The sequence below is a fragment of the Chrysochloris asiatica genome, unplaced genomic scaffold (assembly GCF_000296735.1).
Source record: "Chrysochloris asiatica unplaced genomic scaffold, ChrAsi1.0 scaffold00105, whole genome shotgun sequence".
Taxonomy (NCBI): Eukaryota; Metazoa; Chordata; class Mammalia; order Afrosoricida; family Chrysochloridae; genus Chrysochloris; species Chrysochloris asiatica.
This window is the reverse complement of record NW_006408623.1, coordinates 8,978,677-8,998,429: the sequence shown is the minus strand read 5'-3', so window position 1 is coordinate 8,998,429 and position 19,753 is coordinate 8,978,677.

Below are 19,753 nucleotides of genomic sequence, written 5' to 3'. Positions count from 1 at the left end.
GCCTCCATTCTGATGAGGTGAGGGCAGGACAAGCCCTTGGGCCCCTTCAGCGTCTCACTGAGTTGTGGAGTCTTAGTGTCCAGCACCGGGTGATTTGAATGCCTAGCTATTTGTCTATGCCCTGAGGGCTCTGTTGGGTTGAGTATGTGCACATGATTGAAAGGCACTTGTTTACTGGGCATGATTCCATACAACAGCTGCCGAGAATGCTCCTGTGTCCTTGGCTGTGTTCAACAGCAGCTCTTTCACAAGGTCTCGGCCCCGTAAGCTCCAGCAATAATCTGAGAAAACAAGGCCTCCTAAACTTGAATGATGGACACTCTAAGTAGTAATGGCTGAAGGACTGGGAAATAGCTTTGACCCAATGTTCTGGCCCGAACTTGGGTAGCTGCCCAGAGTCAGCTGCTCCAGACTCTGAGAAGCAAGTCCTGCCTTGATGTCTCTGTTTACATGGGAGGGGTGTTTCTGTCACACGCTCCCCTCTTCTGTGAGATCCATTTTGGGTGGGTGGCAGTGTTGGTTTCTGCTGGGAGCCAAACATTCTCTCAACAGCCTAGAGGCCCTGTTCCCACTGTTTCATGGAAGGTGCGCCCTGTACCTGCAGGTGGGAAGGGCACTGCGGATGTGGCTGGGTCCACCTGCACCCACATGACCTCTCTTGTATTAGCTCTGCTCCCACACACCTAGGACAGACATAGGGTTGGGGAGAGCACTAAAAATGGACTGGATTCACCAGCACCCACAGGTACTGATATCCTCCACACATGTGACATGACAACAGGCACATAAGCACACCCTCGCCCCTGCACAACCCCTGCTCTACTCTGCTATTCATTTTCTAGCCCCCTCCTCAGAGAAGGACTTAAATCCTCACCCCGATGACATGCAGTCAGTCAAAAATCGGGGTGCTGTTAGAAAGCAAACCACAGGGAGGAAGCCTGGCCTGGCATCAATCCCATGGGGCCCAAGAGATCCTGAGTGGGTCAGGTCAGGGTCCTGAGGAAAACATCTGGACAGGGGAGTTGGCAAAGGGCAGGGGCATTAATGGGGAGGGTGGGAACTCCCAGGTCACCAGACCCTCACCTCTGTGCCCCTCACTCAGTCCACAATGCCCCTGTGAAGGTACCTCATTCATCCAAGATGGCGGAACTGGGAGTGGTCTGGGAAGGAAGGTTCCAAGATGGATTTTGGAGTTGGCTTTTCCTCCAAGTGGACTACACTGAGAATCGTTTGCCTGAGGGTGGCTTGGGTATGCGAAACTCTGGCTGGGATGGTGTCATAGTTAAAGCACAACTATTAGTGATCAGAGTGGTATACACGTTTAAGGGAGTGTACTAGCTAGAGGGAAGGAAATGGAGTCGTGAGGTTGGAAGCTCTGTGGGGTGGGACAGCTATACTGAGTACCTTTGCTTCACTCCAGAGTTGAAGAGACAGGTTATGGGTGATTAGTCACTAAACCAGATCAAACTACAAAAGCAGAGCATCTCCTGCCTGCATTAAGAGGCACTATAATCGCTGTAACTGGCAGCAAACGGAGCTAAAGGAACACACAGGAGCATCTGGTGCTACCAGAAGCTACGCAAGAAGCATGGGTCCCAGAGCTTGCAGAGGCAGCACAATGGTGATGGAGAAGCAAGGCTGGGGCAGTGGATGGTCCTGCAAGATCTACAGAGGCGTTGAATGTGGAAAGATGGACTGACCACCAACCAGAGTGCTGGGTGATATTTTAAAGAAACAGTTGAAATAGACATTTAGGCAGCTAAGGGCAGTTGATCTGTTAGTTTGACAGTCTGTGGTGGTCTGCATGTTGCTGTGAGGCTGGAAGCTCTGTTACCAGTATTTTAATACCAGCGGGTTCTTCCACCGTGGACAGGTTTCCGCTGAGCTTTCAGACTACGAAAGGCCAGGAGGATGGAGGAATGACTAGCCACTGAAAACCTCATGAACAGCAGTGCCACATTGTCAGGGAAGTGTTGGGAGATGAGCCTCTCAGGTTGGAAGGCACTCAGAACATGACTGGGGAAAACCTGCCTCCTCAATGTAGAGTTGGCTATGATGACATGAATGGAGCACAACTTTGACGACCTTCATTTCCTGATGGGGCACAACTCAAAATGAGGAGAAACAACTACAAACATCCATTAGTAATCAGAATAACAAATGTATGACGTATGAATCTAGGAGATTTGGAGGTTGTCAGAAATATAATGGAACACATAAAGATCGCTATCCTAGGCATTACTGGGCTGAAATGGACTGATATTGGCCATTTTGAATCTAACAATCATGTGGTTTATTATGTGGTCAACAGGAAATTGAAGAGAAGAAAATGGTGTCAGATTCATTGTTGAAAAGAACATTTCAAGATCTATGTTGAAGTACAACACTGTCTGTGATAGGATAACATCTTTACAGCTACAAGGAATGCCAATTAACACTACTATTAAGAGAGTGGAGAAGCTCATTATAATCAGACAAAACAAGGCCAGGGCAGATGGTGGAAGAGACCATCAAGTGCTCATGTGCAAGTTCACATGGAAACTGAAGAATAATAGAGTCCAGATGTGATCTTGAATAAATTCCCCTGGATTTAGAGACCATCTCAAAACAAATTTGATGCATGGACACTAGTGACTAAAGACCTGAAGATGGTCTCAAGAGTATCATATAGGAAGAAAGCACAAGGTCATTAAGATAACCAGGAAAGAAAGAGAAGACCAAAATGGATGTCAGAAAAGACTCTAAAACTTGCTTTTGATTGAAGGGAAGCTAAAGCAAATGGAAGAAATGATGAAGTAAAAGAGTTGAACAGAAAATTTCAAAGGGCAGCTCAAGAAGACAAAGTATTATAATGAAATGTGAAAAGACCTGGAGTTAGTAAACCAAAAAGGAAGGACATGCTCAGCATTTCTCAAGCTGAAAGAACTGAAGAAAAATTCAAACACTCAACTTGTTATATTGAAGGATTCTCTGGACAAAATATTGAATGATGCAAAAAGCATCCAAAGAAGATGGAAAGAATGCACAGAGTCACTGTACCAAAAATAATTGATTCATGTTCAGCCATTTCGAGAGGTAGCATATGATCAAGAACAGATGGTCTTTACAGAAGAATTCCAAGCTACACTGAAGGCATTGGCAAATTCAAGGCTCCAGGAATTGACAGAACTGTGGAAACCATTGAACAATATTATTAATGTCACATGCAAGCAATATTTTACTGAAGATGATTCAAAACCTGTTGCAACATTACAAGAACAGGTAACTTCCAGAAACTCAAGCCAGATTCAGAAGATGACATGGAACGAGAGATATCATTGCTGATGACATCTGGATCTTGGATGAAAAAAAAAGCAGAGATTATCAGAAAGATGTTTACTGATTCTATATTGTGGATCATAACAAACTATGGATAACATTGCAAAGAATAGGTATTTCAGGACACTTAATTGTGCTCATGAGGAATCTGTACATAGACCTAAAGGCAGTCATTTGGACAGAACAAGGAAACATTGAGTGGTTTAAAATTAGGAAAGATGTGTGCCAGGGTTGTATTCTTTCACCACACTTATTTAATCTGTATGCTAAGGGAATAATCTGAGAAAACGGATTATATAAAGGAGAATGCACATGAGGATTAGAGGAAGATTCTCTAATAACTTTAATTATGCAGATGATACAACCTTGCTAATTGGAAGTGAAGAGGGCTTACTTACTGATGACTATAAAAAAAAAACTACAGCTTCCATTACAGATTGTATTTTAATGCAAAGAAAACAATAATCCGCACAGTTGGGCCAACAAATGACATCAAGATCAATGGAGAAAAGATTGGCATTGTCGGACTTCATTCTGCTCCACGATCAACACTCATGCAAGTAGCAGCCAAGAAATCAAATGATGTATTGCATTAGGAAAATCTGCTGCTAACGTCCTCTTCAAAGTGTTAAAGGGCAAAGTCGTTTGAGCACTAAGGTGTGTCTGATAGAAGCCAAGGTATTTTCAATCTCCTCATGTACAGGTGAAAGTTGGACAATGAGTAAGGAAGCCCATTGAAGAATCGATGCACTTGGACTATGGTGTTGGTTTGTTGTTGTTGTTAAGTGTCTGAGTCAGTTCTGGCTCATAGCAACCCTGTATAGGGTTTCCAAGGAGCAGTGGTGAGTTTGAACTGCTGACTTTGGGATTCAAACCAACCTATCTAGCACTGTCAGAAGAGCAAACAAATCAGTCTTTGAAAAAGTGTAGCCAGAATGTTCCGTAGAAGTGAGGATGGGGAGACTTCATCTCTCATATTCTGGACATGTTATCAGGAGGAACCAGCCCCTGGAGAAGGGCATCATGCTTTGTAAAGCGAAGGGGCAGAGAACAAGAAGAAGACCCCAGCGAGATGGAATGACACAGAGACAACTACAATGAGCTTAAACAACAATTGTGAGGAGGATGCAAGACCAGACAGTGTTTTGTTCTGCTGTGTACAGGATTGCTATGATGGCATCTCACAACAACAACAAAGGCAGTACCCCTGATACAAGTCATCCTTCCTCGCACAGTGTTGAGCCCAGCACCGATGGTGTCTCCAAACCCACTGACTGAGGGAGGGCGGCTGCTGAGGAAGGCTGTACATGACTTATGGAGTATGCTCAGCACTTGTTCTCCTGTGGCTCCCTCAGAGAAGCTTGCTGTCACATTTTTAGGGGACACTGTGTGTGGGGGGGCATATCCCAGCCCCTGGGGTTGTGGAGCACTGATACCTAAATGTCCAAAGTTCTGCCATGGCCCCCATTGTAATGGAGGTATAACAGGTAGGGTAGTGTAAGGGGTCCTGCCCTTGGCACAGTTATGTGGCGCCCACCGTGTCTATGGTCTGTTCATCTACTGTCCATGTTGGACCCATCATGTCTAAGTTTTATCATCTACTATCCACAGTGGGTCCACCAAGTCTATGGGCTGTTCATCTACTGTCCGCATTGGGTCCACCATGTCTAAGTTTTATCATTTACTGTCCACACTGGGTCCACCTTGTCTAAGACCTATTCATCTCATGTCCACACACCCGTTCTGGACTGTGTGATTTGCTATGTTACAGCATCATTGGGGAGGAGCCTCTTGACTGTGGTCAGCAGGGAACCAGTGAGCTGAAGGATGAAAATTCCCAGCGTGCAGAGCGCTGGAGAAGTCCTTGTAGGTGTCAGGATCAGTAAGCACAGAAGCCTCAAATAAAGAAGAGCTTGGGAAGCTCCTAGGGCTGACGGAGGTCTGGATATGGAGTGTGAGGACAAGATATGAATGAGAAAACATGGCACGGAGCAGGCCAGCTAGGACGATGCTGTAAGGAAAACAGCCTCCTGAACCAGTTGCCCTCGACTTACAAGTGTCCAACTTATGCACAGCTGCAGTTACAGACCGACCCCATGGAGTCTACTGTAGCAAAAACTCGAGGCATGGAAACAAATGGGTACCACTATTATTGTTATTACAGTATTATGCAAAAGAGGTTTTAGTGTATTGGGAATGTTCCTTGAAATGTTTCATGTACAGAACAGTATAAAGGATGGATCCTGTATGCTCAGGCAAACATTTGACTAACTGACAGTAGATACAAACTGAACCTAACTCTTCTGACTTAAATACAAAGGCAGACAGGAACAAAACTCTTGTAATCCGTAAATTCTGAAGACATTCAGATGCTATTACAAGCTTTCAACTAGAGGAGTGACCAGTGCTACAAATGATGTGATTTATAATTTAGAAGATCGCTCTGCACTTGGGGGGCACTGTGCAGGGCAGGGAAGCAATAGGGCAGGGTGGGCAGGGAGATTCTAAGACCTTTGGTCCCCTTTCTGTCTTGGTCACAAGAACACTTTTCACACAGACTTGTTGTGAAGACCAAATAAACTGACCTGTGCAAATTTCCTAGCAGACAGTGATTTCTCTGTAAACGTGAGCCATGATTTACTGCCGTCTAATGCAGGAGGGATATCTAAATGTGCTTTGTCTACAGTCCTCTGCTCTACCAGCTGAGCTATCGAAGGGTGCGTGGAGTCCTGGTGTGGCGCTGTGCGTCAGACTGCAAAGTCGTTTGAACTGCAGTCAGTGGTTCAAGCTCACCAGCTGCTCCTTGGAAACCCTATACAGGGTCGCTATGGATCAGAATCGACTCGACAACACTTAACAACAACAACAAATGTAGGAGGGAAGGAGCTCTGGTATTGTAATGGTTAAGAATCAGGCTAATAACCTCAAGGTCATCAGCTGGAAACTAGCAGCTGTTCTGCTAGAGAAAGACAAGGCTTCCTGCTCCCTTAAAGATTTACAACCTTGAAAGGTTTACAACCTTGGAAACCTTATGCAGGGTCTCTATGAGTCTGAACCGATGGCATGGCACATGACCCCCACCACCACGAATGCATGAGGGGTGGCACTGCAGGATAAGCACTGGATTATTAACCTCAAGGTCGGCACTTCAACCTCACCAGCTGCTCCTTGGAAAGCCTATACAAAGTCTCCATGAGTCAAAACCAACTTGACAACACTTGGCAACAACAGTAAAAATTGGAGTCCTCGTGTGGCACTGTAGGATAAGCATTGGACTGCTACCCATAAGGTTAGCAGTTCATACTCACCAGCCACTCCTTGGAAACCCTATATAGGGTGGCTATGAGTCAGAACCAACTTGACAGCACTTAACAATAGCAACAATGGACGAGATGACCACTGCCATAACGAAGAACCAGTATCATATGGCACAACACCAGGAAACGTGTCTAGGTTTTTTTTTCCCCCAACAAATTATACGCTTTATTTCATCTCAATGATTACAATCTCCTCCCTGCAATAACAGTTACCCAACTTCCTCCATATGGCTTCCCTTTTACATCTCATATTTTACAAATGAGCAAAACAAAAATGTTTGATGTACAAGTACAAAAGATATATATTCATTTAAATGTCCTAAGGGCACATTCTGCAAGCCAATCCTGCCCACAGGCACACAGTCGTACTCAGTCTTTGGGCCTAGAGTTCCCAACTGCTCTATCTCGCCATGCCATTGCCTCTGTCACTCTCTCTGCTGTCCATTTTTCTAGGCAGGCTCTCACAGTCCACTCATGCTCTTCCCTCCTGATGGTCCTGGGATCATCTGTTCCTGAAATGAAAGATTACCTACTCCCCCCTGTTAGTTACACATCTTCTACAATTTCGGTTGTGACTATCGCAATTAGTCCTGCTAATAGTTACTCACAATTGAATCCTAAAATCCTACCAATATCATTCCCCATCCTCTTTCACTAGATCCATCTGTAGAAGAGGAAAACTATTCAGTGGGGATTCTACCTTAACCCTCATTCTAAAACTAAGCACATTCATGAATACTTGTAGTCCAGCCATTTTGTGCCTTTATGTTGTTGTAGGTGGTGTTGTTAGGTGCCATCGAGTTTGTATCAACTCATAGCGACCCTATGCACAACAGAATGAAACACTGGGCCAACCTCAGAATTGTTTTTCCGGCACTATATCTGATAGTGTTTCTCTGTTATTCATAAAGTTTTCAGTGACTAAATATTCAAAAGTAGTTTGTCACTCCTTTCTAGTCTGTCTTCATCTGGAAGCTCATCTGAAACCTGTCCACCATGGGTGACTCTGCTGGTATTTAAATACCAGTGGCATAGCTTCCAGAATCACAGCAACTCACACAACACCACAGTATGACAAACTGACAGACAAATGGTGCTTGTGCCTTTATAGCCCCCCATTTTTGATAGCCAAATGTCTAGATTACCCGTCCCTTTCAACACCGAGGAAATAAGGTTGTTCCTTCACATAAAGAATCCTTCCATTCCGGTTGGAATTTTGAGCAACTGCGTCCATAAACAAAGGTCCAGTGTTTCAAGTTGCAGCAGTTTACACTTGTTCACAGTATAAAGTGTCTTTATCTTAATCTGATCAAGTTCTGATCAGCTAGCCATCCAAGCTAGGTCAGCTAGGTACTAGTTGCAAGTCTGGGAGTTCATGCACACCTCCCTGACTTCTGAGTTTTTAAAAATGTTTTATTGTGAATTATGTGATAGTTTACATGGGAGCTCATTAGCTTTACATTCATCCTATTGTATATCGTTTCATTGCCATGGTTACAATTCCCTCCATGCATCATCAATCAACCAAAGGGTATACCCTGCAAGCCTGCCCCCTAATAGTCAGCACACAGCCCTACTCCCTCTCTGGGTCTAGAGTCCCCAGCCGCTCCATCTCTCCACATCATCGTCTCTGTCTCCATCTCTGGCATCACTGCTTCTCTAGGCAGGGTCCTGCTCTCCGCTCTTCTCCCTTGAGGGTCCCAGGGACCTCCGCTCCTAGACTGCAAAGTCAATCAATAACCTCCTTTTGCTACAAAAAGTCTACCTTTACATTTCCAACCCTCACAATCAGTCCTGATAACAATTATTTACTATTGTATCACAAGAGACGTATCCACATCTCCTTTCATCAGCCCCACCCAGACAGATTGGATACTAGTCAGTGGAGATTCTACCTTCCTCCATGCCCTCTGGAAAGCTTGTAAGCCAGTTACTTCTTGCCTTTGTAGCCTGCCTCCCTCATTTTGGGTAGCCAATATCCAAGTTGATCATCCCTGTCTACTCTGTGTATGGAGAAGGTGGGAATGATTCTCACTGTAAAGATTTGTTCCCTCTTTTGAACTACTGTATCCATAAGTGTAGGTCAAGTTCATCAAATGGTATCAAGTTATTCTTTTTTTCTTCTTCTTTCTTCTTCTAGTTGAGCTCTGATCATCCAGTCATTGAAGCCAAGTCAAGTGGGTATTATCTACAAGTGTTCTTATGCATATGCCCTCTCTTCTTATCAGTTGGACACTTCACTCTCCACTCTAGTCCTCTGTTGCTATTCACTGACTCTGGACCCAAGAGTACCCAGGTCTTGCCACACTGCTGGCCGACCAGGTCTCCACCCAGGTTTACAAGAGTCTATTGAACATTGTAGGGCTTAGCTCACAGCTTCATTGCTGTTTTCCCTCACTTCCCCTTATCAGTGACGAATGTGGTCACCAACCAGAACATGTATTCCCATTGAGTCTGAGTCTTGGAAGGGGGTTTGCCCTGAGGGGACCTGACCACTTGCCTTGATGTCTCCCGGGTGAGCAACTTGCTTGTTGTTGTAGTAATCAGTCGGTCTGCCTATATTGTTTTGTATTTTTCCTGTCGGTTTTTCTTTTAAGTTGTATCTTCTGTTCTTCTAGCTGCTCCAGGCTAGGCTGCTTGTTCTTTCAAGTGGAAATTTCCCACCTCAGAAGATTCTGGGTGAGGTTCAGGATTCCACCTATGGTCTTATGTAACACAGAGGCTCTGCAGGAAACATTTTTCACTGGGCACGTTGTAGCCCCATTTTAGGTATTCCAATCAGTTATAGGCAAAAGACGGACTTACAAGCTTTCTATGGTGATATTTCTGGCTATTCCTTTCTATCCCTCTCAAGTGTCTATTTTATAATGGTATGCCAGGGAAACCAAGATTCAAAAGACAGCCAAGCATGTTAACATTATTTCCTACCTTTTCCCCATTCCAACCATGTCTCAATCCCTGTATCCCAGAGCTCTGTTGTTCCAAGGTTGTGCATACATCATTATTTACCTCTGTCCCACTTAGCCCATGCAAACCTGCCTAATTGTTTTCCCGTACACTTTGTTCCTCCATTCCCCTCCCCCTTCTTGTGTCGTGTGTAGATATTGGAGACACACTGCCAATGATGTATTGACAATAGTGCAGGGCAGTGACCCTCCAGGTGCCCAGAATTCCACTCTGCTTTCTGTCTGGCTGTGTGCCCTGGAGGTGGAGCCGATGGCCAGCACTGCTGCCTCACTTGTGTACCAGCATGAGGAGAGAGGGTGCGAGGAGATGTGGAAGTAGTGCTCCCCCCCGCCCCCGGTCCCCCTGCCTCCAGCCCTCCATTCCCTCTTGCCTCAGCTCCATTCCCACAGACCCTTCGGGACTAAGTGTGGAAGCAGCATTGCTGGCTTGCTAGATCCTCAGGGCATCAGTACCCTTTGTGGTCCCCTTGGCCCTGTCCATGGCTCTAAATCGTTTCTCCATTAAATTTTCTTTAGGTCGTCTCTGTGGGAGTGAATTTAGTTAGACTCTGAAGGTGAGTTGATGCATTCAGACTGTTCTGCGGTGCTGGTAAGGAAGAGGAACTCTACTCCCCACCTCTAGAAGAAGAGGGACAAATCAGTCTTAGGAGAAATACCACCAGAACGCTCCTTAGAAGCTAGGATGGGAGACTTCATATTGTTTACCTTGGACACTTCATCAGGAAGCACTTATAGCTAGAAAGGAGCATGGTGCTTGGTAAAGGAGAGGGACAGCGAAAAGGAGGGACCTCCTGGAAGGAGATCACACAGTGGCCACAGCAGTCATGGAGATGGCGTGGGCTCCGGCAGACTTCCATTCTGTGATACATAGTGTCATCTCCAGCTCATGGGCTCTAGTAACACCAACCCCACCCTGTGTAGGGTGCAAGCACAGGAACATGCATCTCTCTGCTGACTGTCCCCCTTCTTCCTTTTTATGTACTAGATTAGGCATGGCCCACGGTGTCCACTAGGAATTCAGGGCTCAAACTAGAGTGGGGTCTGTTAGAGGCAGTTTCTCACTGAGGAGAGTAACTGTGATGCTTACATGCCAGGACATTGGAGGAAATGCTAAAGAAACATTATAACCCAACGTCACTCATTTCTTAGTTCTCTTTAAATTGGTCATAGATTATAATGTGAGCTATTAAAAAAAAACAAAAGAATAACAAACCTCTAAAGTCTCTGCAAGGAGAGTGGAGAGTCTTACATTTTGATAAAATCAATGAACCAGAGACTGAGAGAGGCATTGACTCACTTTAACGTAGAGTGCGTGGTATTGGTCCGCTTTCTACCTGGGGGAATGGCACACAATCACCCTAGAAGGTAATACAATGGGAAAGATAACCATGCAGGTGAGTTTATGTTTAAAGAGTTACCATAAATCACAACATCCCAGGAGCTCAAAGATTCATGGCAGGAGACTTGGCACGGACATTTTGTGGTGTCAAATGATGCTGTCACTATATTCTTTGTTCATTTTCCATGGGGTTATCTGTTCTGGGCGGTGGTTCATTTTCCAGGCTGCCAGACAGGCTGAGTGGGAATCCTGCACTCGGGAAAGGGTCCAGAACACTTGCTCTCAGAAACAATTCCATCTTCAACTAAACAAAAGACTACTGAAAGAACAGGTTCCCTTTTGGAAAGTAAAATATTAAGTTATGAATATATTAAGTTATGAATAATTTAGAAATAAAAATCAACGTGAGCCACTATTAAACATATTGTACCTACCTTTCAGATACCTTCTATGCATGCATTATTATTATATGTGCACATTTATATCATAAAGGATAATGTTTATCATTTCTTATCTGTCTGGCTCCAAGTGTTTTGCATAAATTGGCTCATTAGACAGAAAGCAGAAGTCTGGCTTTATTATTATACTAAACATGGTAGTGGTTACGATCAGGATTCTGCAGTCAGATTACTTGTGTTCAAATCTCAGCTTCATGCAAATCTGGGAAAACTTTGAAACTGCTTGGTGCTTTGAGATAAGCACTGGACTTCTAACTGTCAGGTTGATGGTTCAACCCATCAGCTGCTCATCAGAAGCCATGTACAGGATCACTATGAGTAGGTTAAGAATTGGGCTGCTAACCATAAGGCTGACAGTTCGAATTTACCAACAGCTCCGTGGGAGAAAGATGAGGCTTTCTGCTTCCGTAAAGATTTACAGCTTTGGAAACCCCATAAAGGATTGCTGGGAGTAGGAACTGACTCCATGGCACACCACCACCACCCACACCACATGTTATGGAAGGAGTCTGGCTGGGGTTGTAGGATAAACACTGGACTGCTACCCACAAGATCTGCAGTTCAAATGCACCAGGTAGTCCACAGGAGTAAGATGAGACTTCCTGCTCTATGAAGATTTACAACCTCAGAAACCCTCGACAGGGTCACTTTGGGTCAGAATGAGCTTGACAGCAGTGAAGAAGAGGAACAATGTAGGCCCATCATGTATGTAGTCTTCATAAATGGGGATCACTGAGCTCGGTCTTGGAGCAAAGACACAAACAGACAGGATCTTGGACCAGACCTTGGTGTGTGGACACTGTTTATGGTCAAGACAGTACTGTAGAGCACGGGGGAGTAACTGTCGACAGGTCTACTGGACACCCACATCAGAAAATAAAGGCCTGTTTACTACTGACCACCAAAATCAATTCAAGTGGACTGCACTTCTAAATTGGAAAGGTAAAGCCAACACTTTGAGGGATGTTCCCATTTCAGGGTAGGGTGGACCGTGTGGCAAACCAGACTCCCACTGTGGACAGTTGTTAGATGCTGTTGAGTGGGCTCCAGCTCATAGCAGCCCTGTGCACAACAAACGAACACACTGAGGGACATTTCCGTCCTGCCCCCTCCTCACAACCATTGTCATGCTTCAGCTCACTGTTGTGTCACTGTGCCACTCCATCGCACTGAAGGTCTTCCTCTTTCTCACTGACCTTCTTTACCAAGGGTGATGTCTTTTCTAAGTATTGGTCATCTGACAAAAATGTCCAAATCAAACAAGGCCAAGTCTCATCATCCTCATTCCTAAGGCGCATTCTGATTGTATTTCTTCCAAGACAGGTTTGTTTGTTCTTCTGGAAGCCCATGGTACTTTCACTAGTCTTCTCCAACACCATATTCCAAATGCATCCGTTCTTCTTTGGTCTTCCCTATTCACCAGGTGAGTCCTCAAGGAGCTATATTTGCTCTTTAACACTTTAAAGGGATCTATGGCTGCAGATGCAATATGGCTGACAATGAGAAAAACAAAACAATCCACTTATAGGATCAGAGAGCTGCTGAAGTAATGGGGTCTAGGCAGACAGGGGGCTCATTGCAATTCTGGACACAAGGAAGAGGTTGAATTTTCGGGGTTTGCCTCGGCAGGAAATCAATAAAGCTGTTGGCAGTGTTTCAGGCTGGAGAGGTAAATATGGGACCTGCTGTTGTTAGGTCCCATATATACACAACAGAATGAAGTACTGCCTGGTCCTGTGCCATCCTCACCATTGTTATTTACACTTGAGCCCATTACTGCTACCACTGCGCCAGTCCATCCCATTGGGAGTTGGATACCTGAAACCTGTGGTCCCCCCTTAGTATGAGAGTAACAAGAAGTTGCTTGAACCCTAACAAAGCACAACCTAACCTCAATTTCTCTGAGTTCTTGTGTGGATCGGGAGGTGGTGTTTCTTTGCAAAAGGCCAGGTAGTAAAAACTGTTGGCCTTATGGCCTATATGGTCCCTGAGTCAACAACTCAACTCTGCCCCATGACGAGACAGCTGCCATAGACTCAACCCATTGTGGTTGCGTCAATTCTGATTCCTAGTCACCCTATGGCAGAGCAGAAGTAGCTCACAGGCCTCCCAAGACGGCAATCTTTGTGGAAGCTGACTGCCAGAGCTTTCTGCCACAGAACGGCTGTGGGTTTGAATTCCACACCATTTTGGTTAGTGGCCAAGTGCAGTAGCTTAGGTCATGTTTCAATGAGGAGTTGGCAACTTGTTTCCTGAAACAGGACAGTTAGGAAATGAATTGACCTCCTGGGCTCTGTCATCCCTGACTACTCCACTCTGCCCCTGTCATGAGAAAGCAGCCTTAGACAATGCATAAACTAAATCCTGTGATTGCCCCGACACATCTATTTATGGGCACTTCTCACCTCTCATGTCTTCTGTTAATCATTGTCTAACCATCAAGAAATGCAAAATGACTCTTGGGTCACATTAGTCTAAAGCAGGCAGAGTTGTGACTTGGCCTGTGGGCTGCTGTTTGGTGACCCCAGGTTTAGATTAGGGTGGCCGATCCAGCTTTGATTTCCTTGCCGAGGAATGGTGAGGGCTCTCAGGAAGGGATGGCTTACCCTGGACCTGTGACCATGCAGAATCAGCAGGTATGTGAGGCAATAGAGCCACGTGACACATGGCAGAGAGAAGTATGTTGTTGTTATAAGCAATATGAAATAATTCACAGGTGACATAGCTCTGCCATTGGCTGACAAAGACTTAAAACACAAATGACTAGACTCTCTTAGGAGATGAATAAATAAACAGACAAAGAAGCTCACCAATTAAATGGAAATCCTAGAAGTGAACGATGGGCTGGCTGTCCAGGGTCAAGGATGGTTTAACAGCAGAATTAGACACAGAAGTAGACAGAATGAATGAACTGGAAAGTAACCAACAGGGGGGACCCAAAGCACATGGAGATAAAAAGACATAGAAAACCCACAAAAGCCAGGGGGAGCATTTCTGGAAAAGAGCTGAAAGACCTAAAACAGGCATAATTGGAGTGCCATAGATTAGATTCTGCCTTGTATTTTAGAAGTAAAATGTAAAAAAATATGCAAAAATACGTAATCGCTGCAAAATATAATCCTATAGAGTCAAAAAGACTTGTGAAACCTGAGAAGGAATAAATACATAATAAAAATAAAAATAAAAGTAAAACCAAATCTAGGCTTTAAGGAGAAAGAAAGGCCAACATCAGAGGAACAGTGAGATTGAGGGCAGCCCCTCTGAGGAACTGCAGAGATAAGCCGCCTTACAGTGTGGGGGAAATACAGTTATGTACATTCATACGTTCCCAGTGGCTCACACTTTCAGCACCGAAACAACACGGAACACAAGTTTGCTGTTGTTGTTAGGTGTCTTGGAGTTGGTTCAGGCTCCTATGGATCCTGTGTAGGGTTTCTTAGAGTGTACACCTTCACAGGACCACAAACCTCATCTTTCTCCTGAGGAATGCTGGAGGTTCAAACTGCTGACCTTGTGATCATCTTAGAGCCCTGTGCTTACCCTACAAAGTCTACACTGCATTCCAGAACACAAACTAACATCTTTTAAATGTGTAAAAAGACCAATTGAGAAGTGTCTAATTATCAGAATCATTCCTTTCTAGTAGTTGTATACACACACGGTTTCTTGGTTCAAATGGGTCCTGAAAAAGTTATATATATATATATATATATATATATATATATGTGTGTGATATAATCATCCAGAGTTACTTAGCATCAATGAGTAACATGCACACAGCTTTCAAAGTCCTTGGGGGGTTCAAATGGCTAAGTGTTTGGCTGTTAAATGAAAGATTGGAAGTTCAAAGCCACCCAGAGGTCCCTGGAAAGAAAGGTGTGGCAATTTGCTTCCGAGAGGTCACAGCCTTGAAGCCCGGTGGGGTCATCCTGAGTTGGGGGGAACTCAGTGACAACTGGTTTATTTATTTGTTGCTGTTGTTTTTGGCATCTGAGGGTATTGTTACTAGGGTTCTAGTTCACATGCACAGGTTCATCCCAAATAAAACATGTTTAAACATGTATCTGTCATCAGTAGATGACTGCAGACAAGTCTCCCCAATAATCCACTTAGTCTCATTAAAGCACCTTCAGAAAGGTCCCATCTAAACAGTGGCTTCTGAGGGAACATGCTGGGCCAGTTAAGTCCAACACAGAGAGGCCAGCTAAGTAGGTTAAGGTGACAGTCTTTTTGTGATTTGAAATGGGGGGAGTCTTGGTGTGGCACTGGACCTTAAGGTCAGTTTGAACTGCCAAGATCAGCGGTTCAAGCTCACCAGTTGCTCCTCAGGAACTCTATACAGGGTTGCTATGTGTTGGAACAGACTTGACGGCACTTTACAACAATTCTTGACAGATTTTTTGGAAGGACACAGGGTGATCACTGGGCTTTTTATGAAGATGTTCTAAGAAAATGGGAAGTTACATTGGTGTGACACAGAGCAGGAAAGCTGCCCCGAGGAACTTCTCATCACGAGAGTGCATATCCGTTCATCTTTCAAGGAAAGCAAGAACCATCCTACGAAAACGTCTCGGTAAAGCCTATCCCATCCACTCTACAGCCCTGATCTTGACCTTCAGGCTTCTTTTTGTTCCCCGAACCCAAAGAACATTTCAAAAGAACAGCATTTGTGTCCCTCAAGGATGCTCAAACTGCCGTTTTGACATAGCGTATGTAGAAGCATGCAGAGCGCTCTGTCGAAGGGTTAAAGAGATGGAAACACCTCCCTAAAAGGGGAGGCTGTGTTGAGAGACAATAGCTTCCTGTTTTGATATTTTTGTTTAACAACGGTTTCTGTGATTTTTTTTTTTTTTTTTTGGCAATACTGTTAGACTTACCCTCATGTAGTGTGTACCTTTTGGACATATTGTCCGGAGGAAACAGTCACTGGAGAAGGATGTCATGCTGGGTAAGGTGGAGGGTCAGAGAAAAAGAGGAAGACCCCTAATGAGATGGATCGGCCAGGTGGCATCATTGATGGACTCAAGTGTGGCAGCGGTAGTGAGGTTGGCCCAGGATCGGACATTGGTTCGTTCTGCTGTGCATGGGGTCGCTATGAGTCGGTTCCGATTCAATGGCACCTGACAACAACAACACCAACAAGTGTGTACCTGGGATCGGGCCTTCTTCTTAGCACTGTGCATGTGGATGCCCACCTTTGAGATGCAGTGGGACGGGCTGAGCTGGATTTCAAGGGGCTGACTGCACTGAACTCCTCAAGACTCCGGCTCTAACCCCAACAGCTGCATGCCCCTGGGCCAGTCTCCACCTTGATGGCTCAGTCACCTCATCTTTGAAATAGATTGTCACCTGCTTTAAAGAATGTGGTCCTGCAGGTGATGTTCAGGTAGGAGAGACAGGTAATCAGAGCCCTGCCACACCCCCTCAGACCCAGGCCAGGGTGTCATGAAGGGAGTCAGGTGTAAACACAGTGGCTGCCCTTGTCCCCATCATCACCTACCTTCAGGCATGCTCACTTACTGAGGACCTGGACTGACTCCTGGGGGTGATGAACAGCCATTGCCTGATTTCATGGTCCCCCAAGGTCACCCTGCTCTCTGCAGGCAGACAGAGGAGAAAACCCTGTCTCATGGCTCACAGTGCCGGATCCATCCCCCAAACACACTCGCAAGATGTCTTTGCAGCCAGCGGCGGCGATGTGATGTTCACAAAATGGGTCTGAATAGGACCATCCCTCATGTTTATCGTTTTTTAAAAGCGTTCTGAGGACATTTACCCAAAGTAGGTTATTAAGACAACTTTTCCTAGCTGTCAGACCCACTCATTGGTCCTTCTTTCCTCTCTTCATTTTCGTAGCCAATGGAAATATTAAAAGATTTGCTTAGTAAACTCATTCTTTACATCCAGAGAGAAATACAAGCTAAGCGCTCACGTGGCCTCGTCTCTAATCTTTTTAGCTCAGTGGGAAAATTTACTGTGGTCCTCTCCATTTTTCCCTTCACAGACCATTGATGACACATGGTCAGGATAATCAGTGAGAAAATGGAAGGCTTGCTCCCTTCCAGAGATCTACGGCACATCCGTGCATCCCTGCCACTTTTCTTCCCCATCTCTCCCTGGCTCACATGTCTGGCTCCACTTTTAAAAGTGAAATATGGAGGTTTTGGTAAGCACATTGTCCATCTCCTCTTGATGGATATTTCTGAAACAATCTCATTATCACCAGTTATACGCCGCCGGGTCATTTCTGGAGCAGGCCCATGGAGCGACTTCTGATAGCACGGTGGATGATATTGGATATTGTATTTTTCTGGAAAGGTGAGCAGAGGAAATGGTTTTGAAACTGTTTTCACAGTTAAGGACGACAGTTCTGGTAGAGAGCCCATTAGGAGGGGAGGCAAGGCATAAACGCCGTCTGTGTGGACTTGTGCCATCATCTGGGTTTCTCAGGGACCCTTTGAGCCTCTGAGTCCCTGCCCTCCAGGCCTGGGGTCACCTGTGCCTTCCCTGGAGTCTGGACTCTGTGTCTAGCTTGGATTGTAGACAGCATGCAGCACCAGAGAGAGGTAAAGTGTTGACTTCTTGCTAGCAGTCCCCGGAGAGAGATGCCATGCTCTGCAAAGTGGGGGAGGGGGGGTTATCAAAAAAGAAGGAGACCGCCAATGAGATGGATTGGCACCATGGCAGCAGCGATGGGCTCAAGTGTAGCAATGATTGTGAGGATGGTGACGTGTTTGGTTCGGTTGTGTGTAGGGTCACTGTGAGTAGGAGTTGATTCAACAACGCCTAACAACAACAGCCGGGATGCTGGCCACCATGTCTGTGGGTCTGTGGGTGGCTAGTGAACCTCAGTTCCTTCCTTTGGTGCCTGTCAGTGTGGACAGTGCCATTTCCCCGTGCCTGGAAACCTGTGTCAAACCGGAGACACTGTCCTGTCTGGCCTGTCCTTGCTCATCTGCTGCTGGCCATTCCCACCGCAGTCTGGGATGTTTGTCCTCTTCCATTGTCCTGTCCTGGCAGGACTCCTGCTGCTGTTGTAGGTGCTGTGGGGGCAGGCTCCTCCTCAGGGTGACAGCTGTCCGGTCCTGCATCCATATGACCATGATCACACGGTGTGACAGGACCACTGTGATCCCAGCCAGCTACCTCAAATGCCCCTTTCCTCCATACTGTCCATGTCCCTCTGCCCACCACTGAAGGGCATCAGTGATCTTTCTAGAGTGCAAATGGACACTATAGGCTTGCTCCAAACTCTTTGAGTCAGACCGAGACTTGTGTCTGAGGTCCTCTGGGACCAGTTACCTCTCTCTACCACCACCACACAGAGACACACAGACACAGACAAAGAGACAGACACACACACACAATCATACATAGATACGGATATGCACAGAGACACACAGACAGAGAGACAAACACAAAGAGTCACACACAAACACAGACAGACAAACACAGACACAGAGAGACACACAGACAAACATCTAGAAAGACAAACACAGACACAGAGAGACACACATACTAACATATACACACATGGACACAGATACACACACACACACGACACATGCAGACACAGAGACACACAGACACACACACAGGTCCCTCGTGCCCTGGGTCCCGGGCTCATTTCAGACGGTGAGCTCTCAGCTCCTGAGTCCGCTGTGATTCCTAGGGGACGACCAGCTCTGATTGTGGTATTCAAGTCGGGTCCAGCCTCTCTCACATCTTCCTCCCGAGCCCTGGAAACACATTCTCCTCCTGCTTCATGCGCCTTTGAGGTTTCCTTGTCACATTTTGACTTTCTGTGATGACCACGTGGAGACTGTGCCCACTTTGCACCAGAGCCTCTCAGCAGGGGCCCAACGTTCCAGAAATGGCCTTCTTCTGAGGGTTCACAGGGGGGCTGCAGCGTGACCACTTTACATCAACTTCCTCCAGGCAGCAGGAGACATTGTTTGAAGCATCCGGTTGGCAAGGGCTGACCAGTGGGCGAGGTTGCAATCACAAGGTGCCTTCCTACTGACTAGAACAGGCACCCTGACGCTGCTCCACCCTGTCATTCCATGTCTGGGTTCCTCTTATGTGAGGTCAAGTCAAATCTGAGTCTAATTTTCACAATTAGAAGACTGTGTACATAGCCCATGGCTGTGGCTCCCAGGAGCATGGGATCTGGGCTGCATTTTGTGGAGGTGGTCACACTTGTAAGGCTACGTGTGGTGGGGTGTGGGGGTTGGTGGGGAACCCTGAATGCAGTTGTTGTCACACTTGTTCTAGATGCCATTGAGTTGACCTCACAAGGTTCAGAGTAGAACTGTATTCCACAGGGTTCTCAGTGGATGATTTTTCATAAGTAGA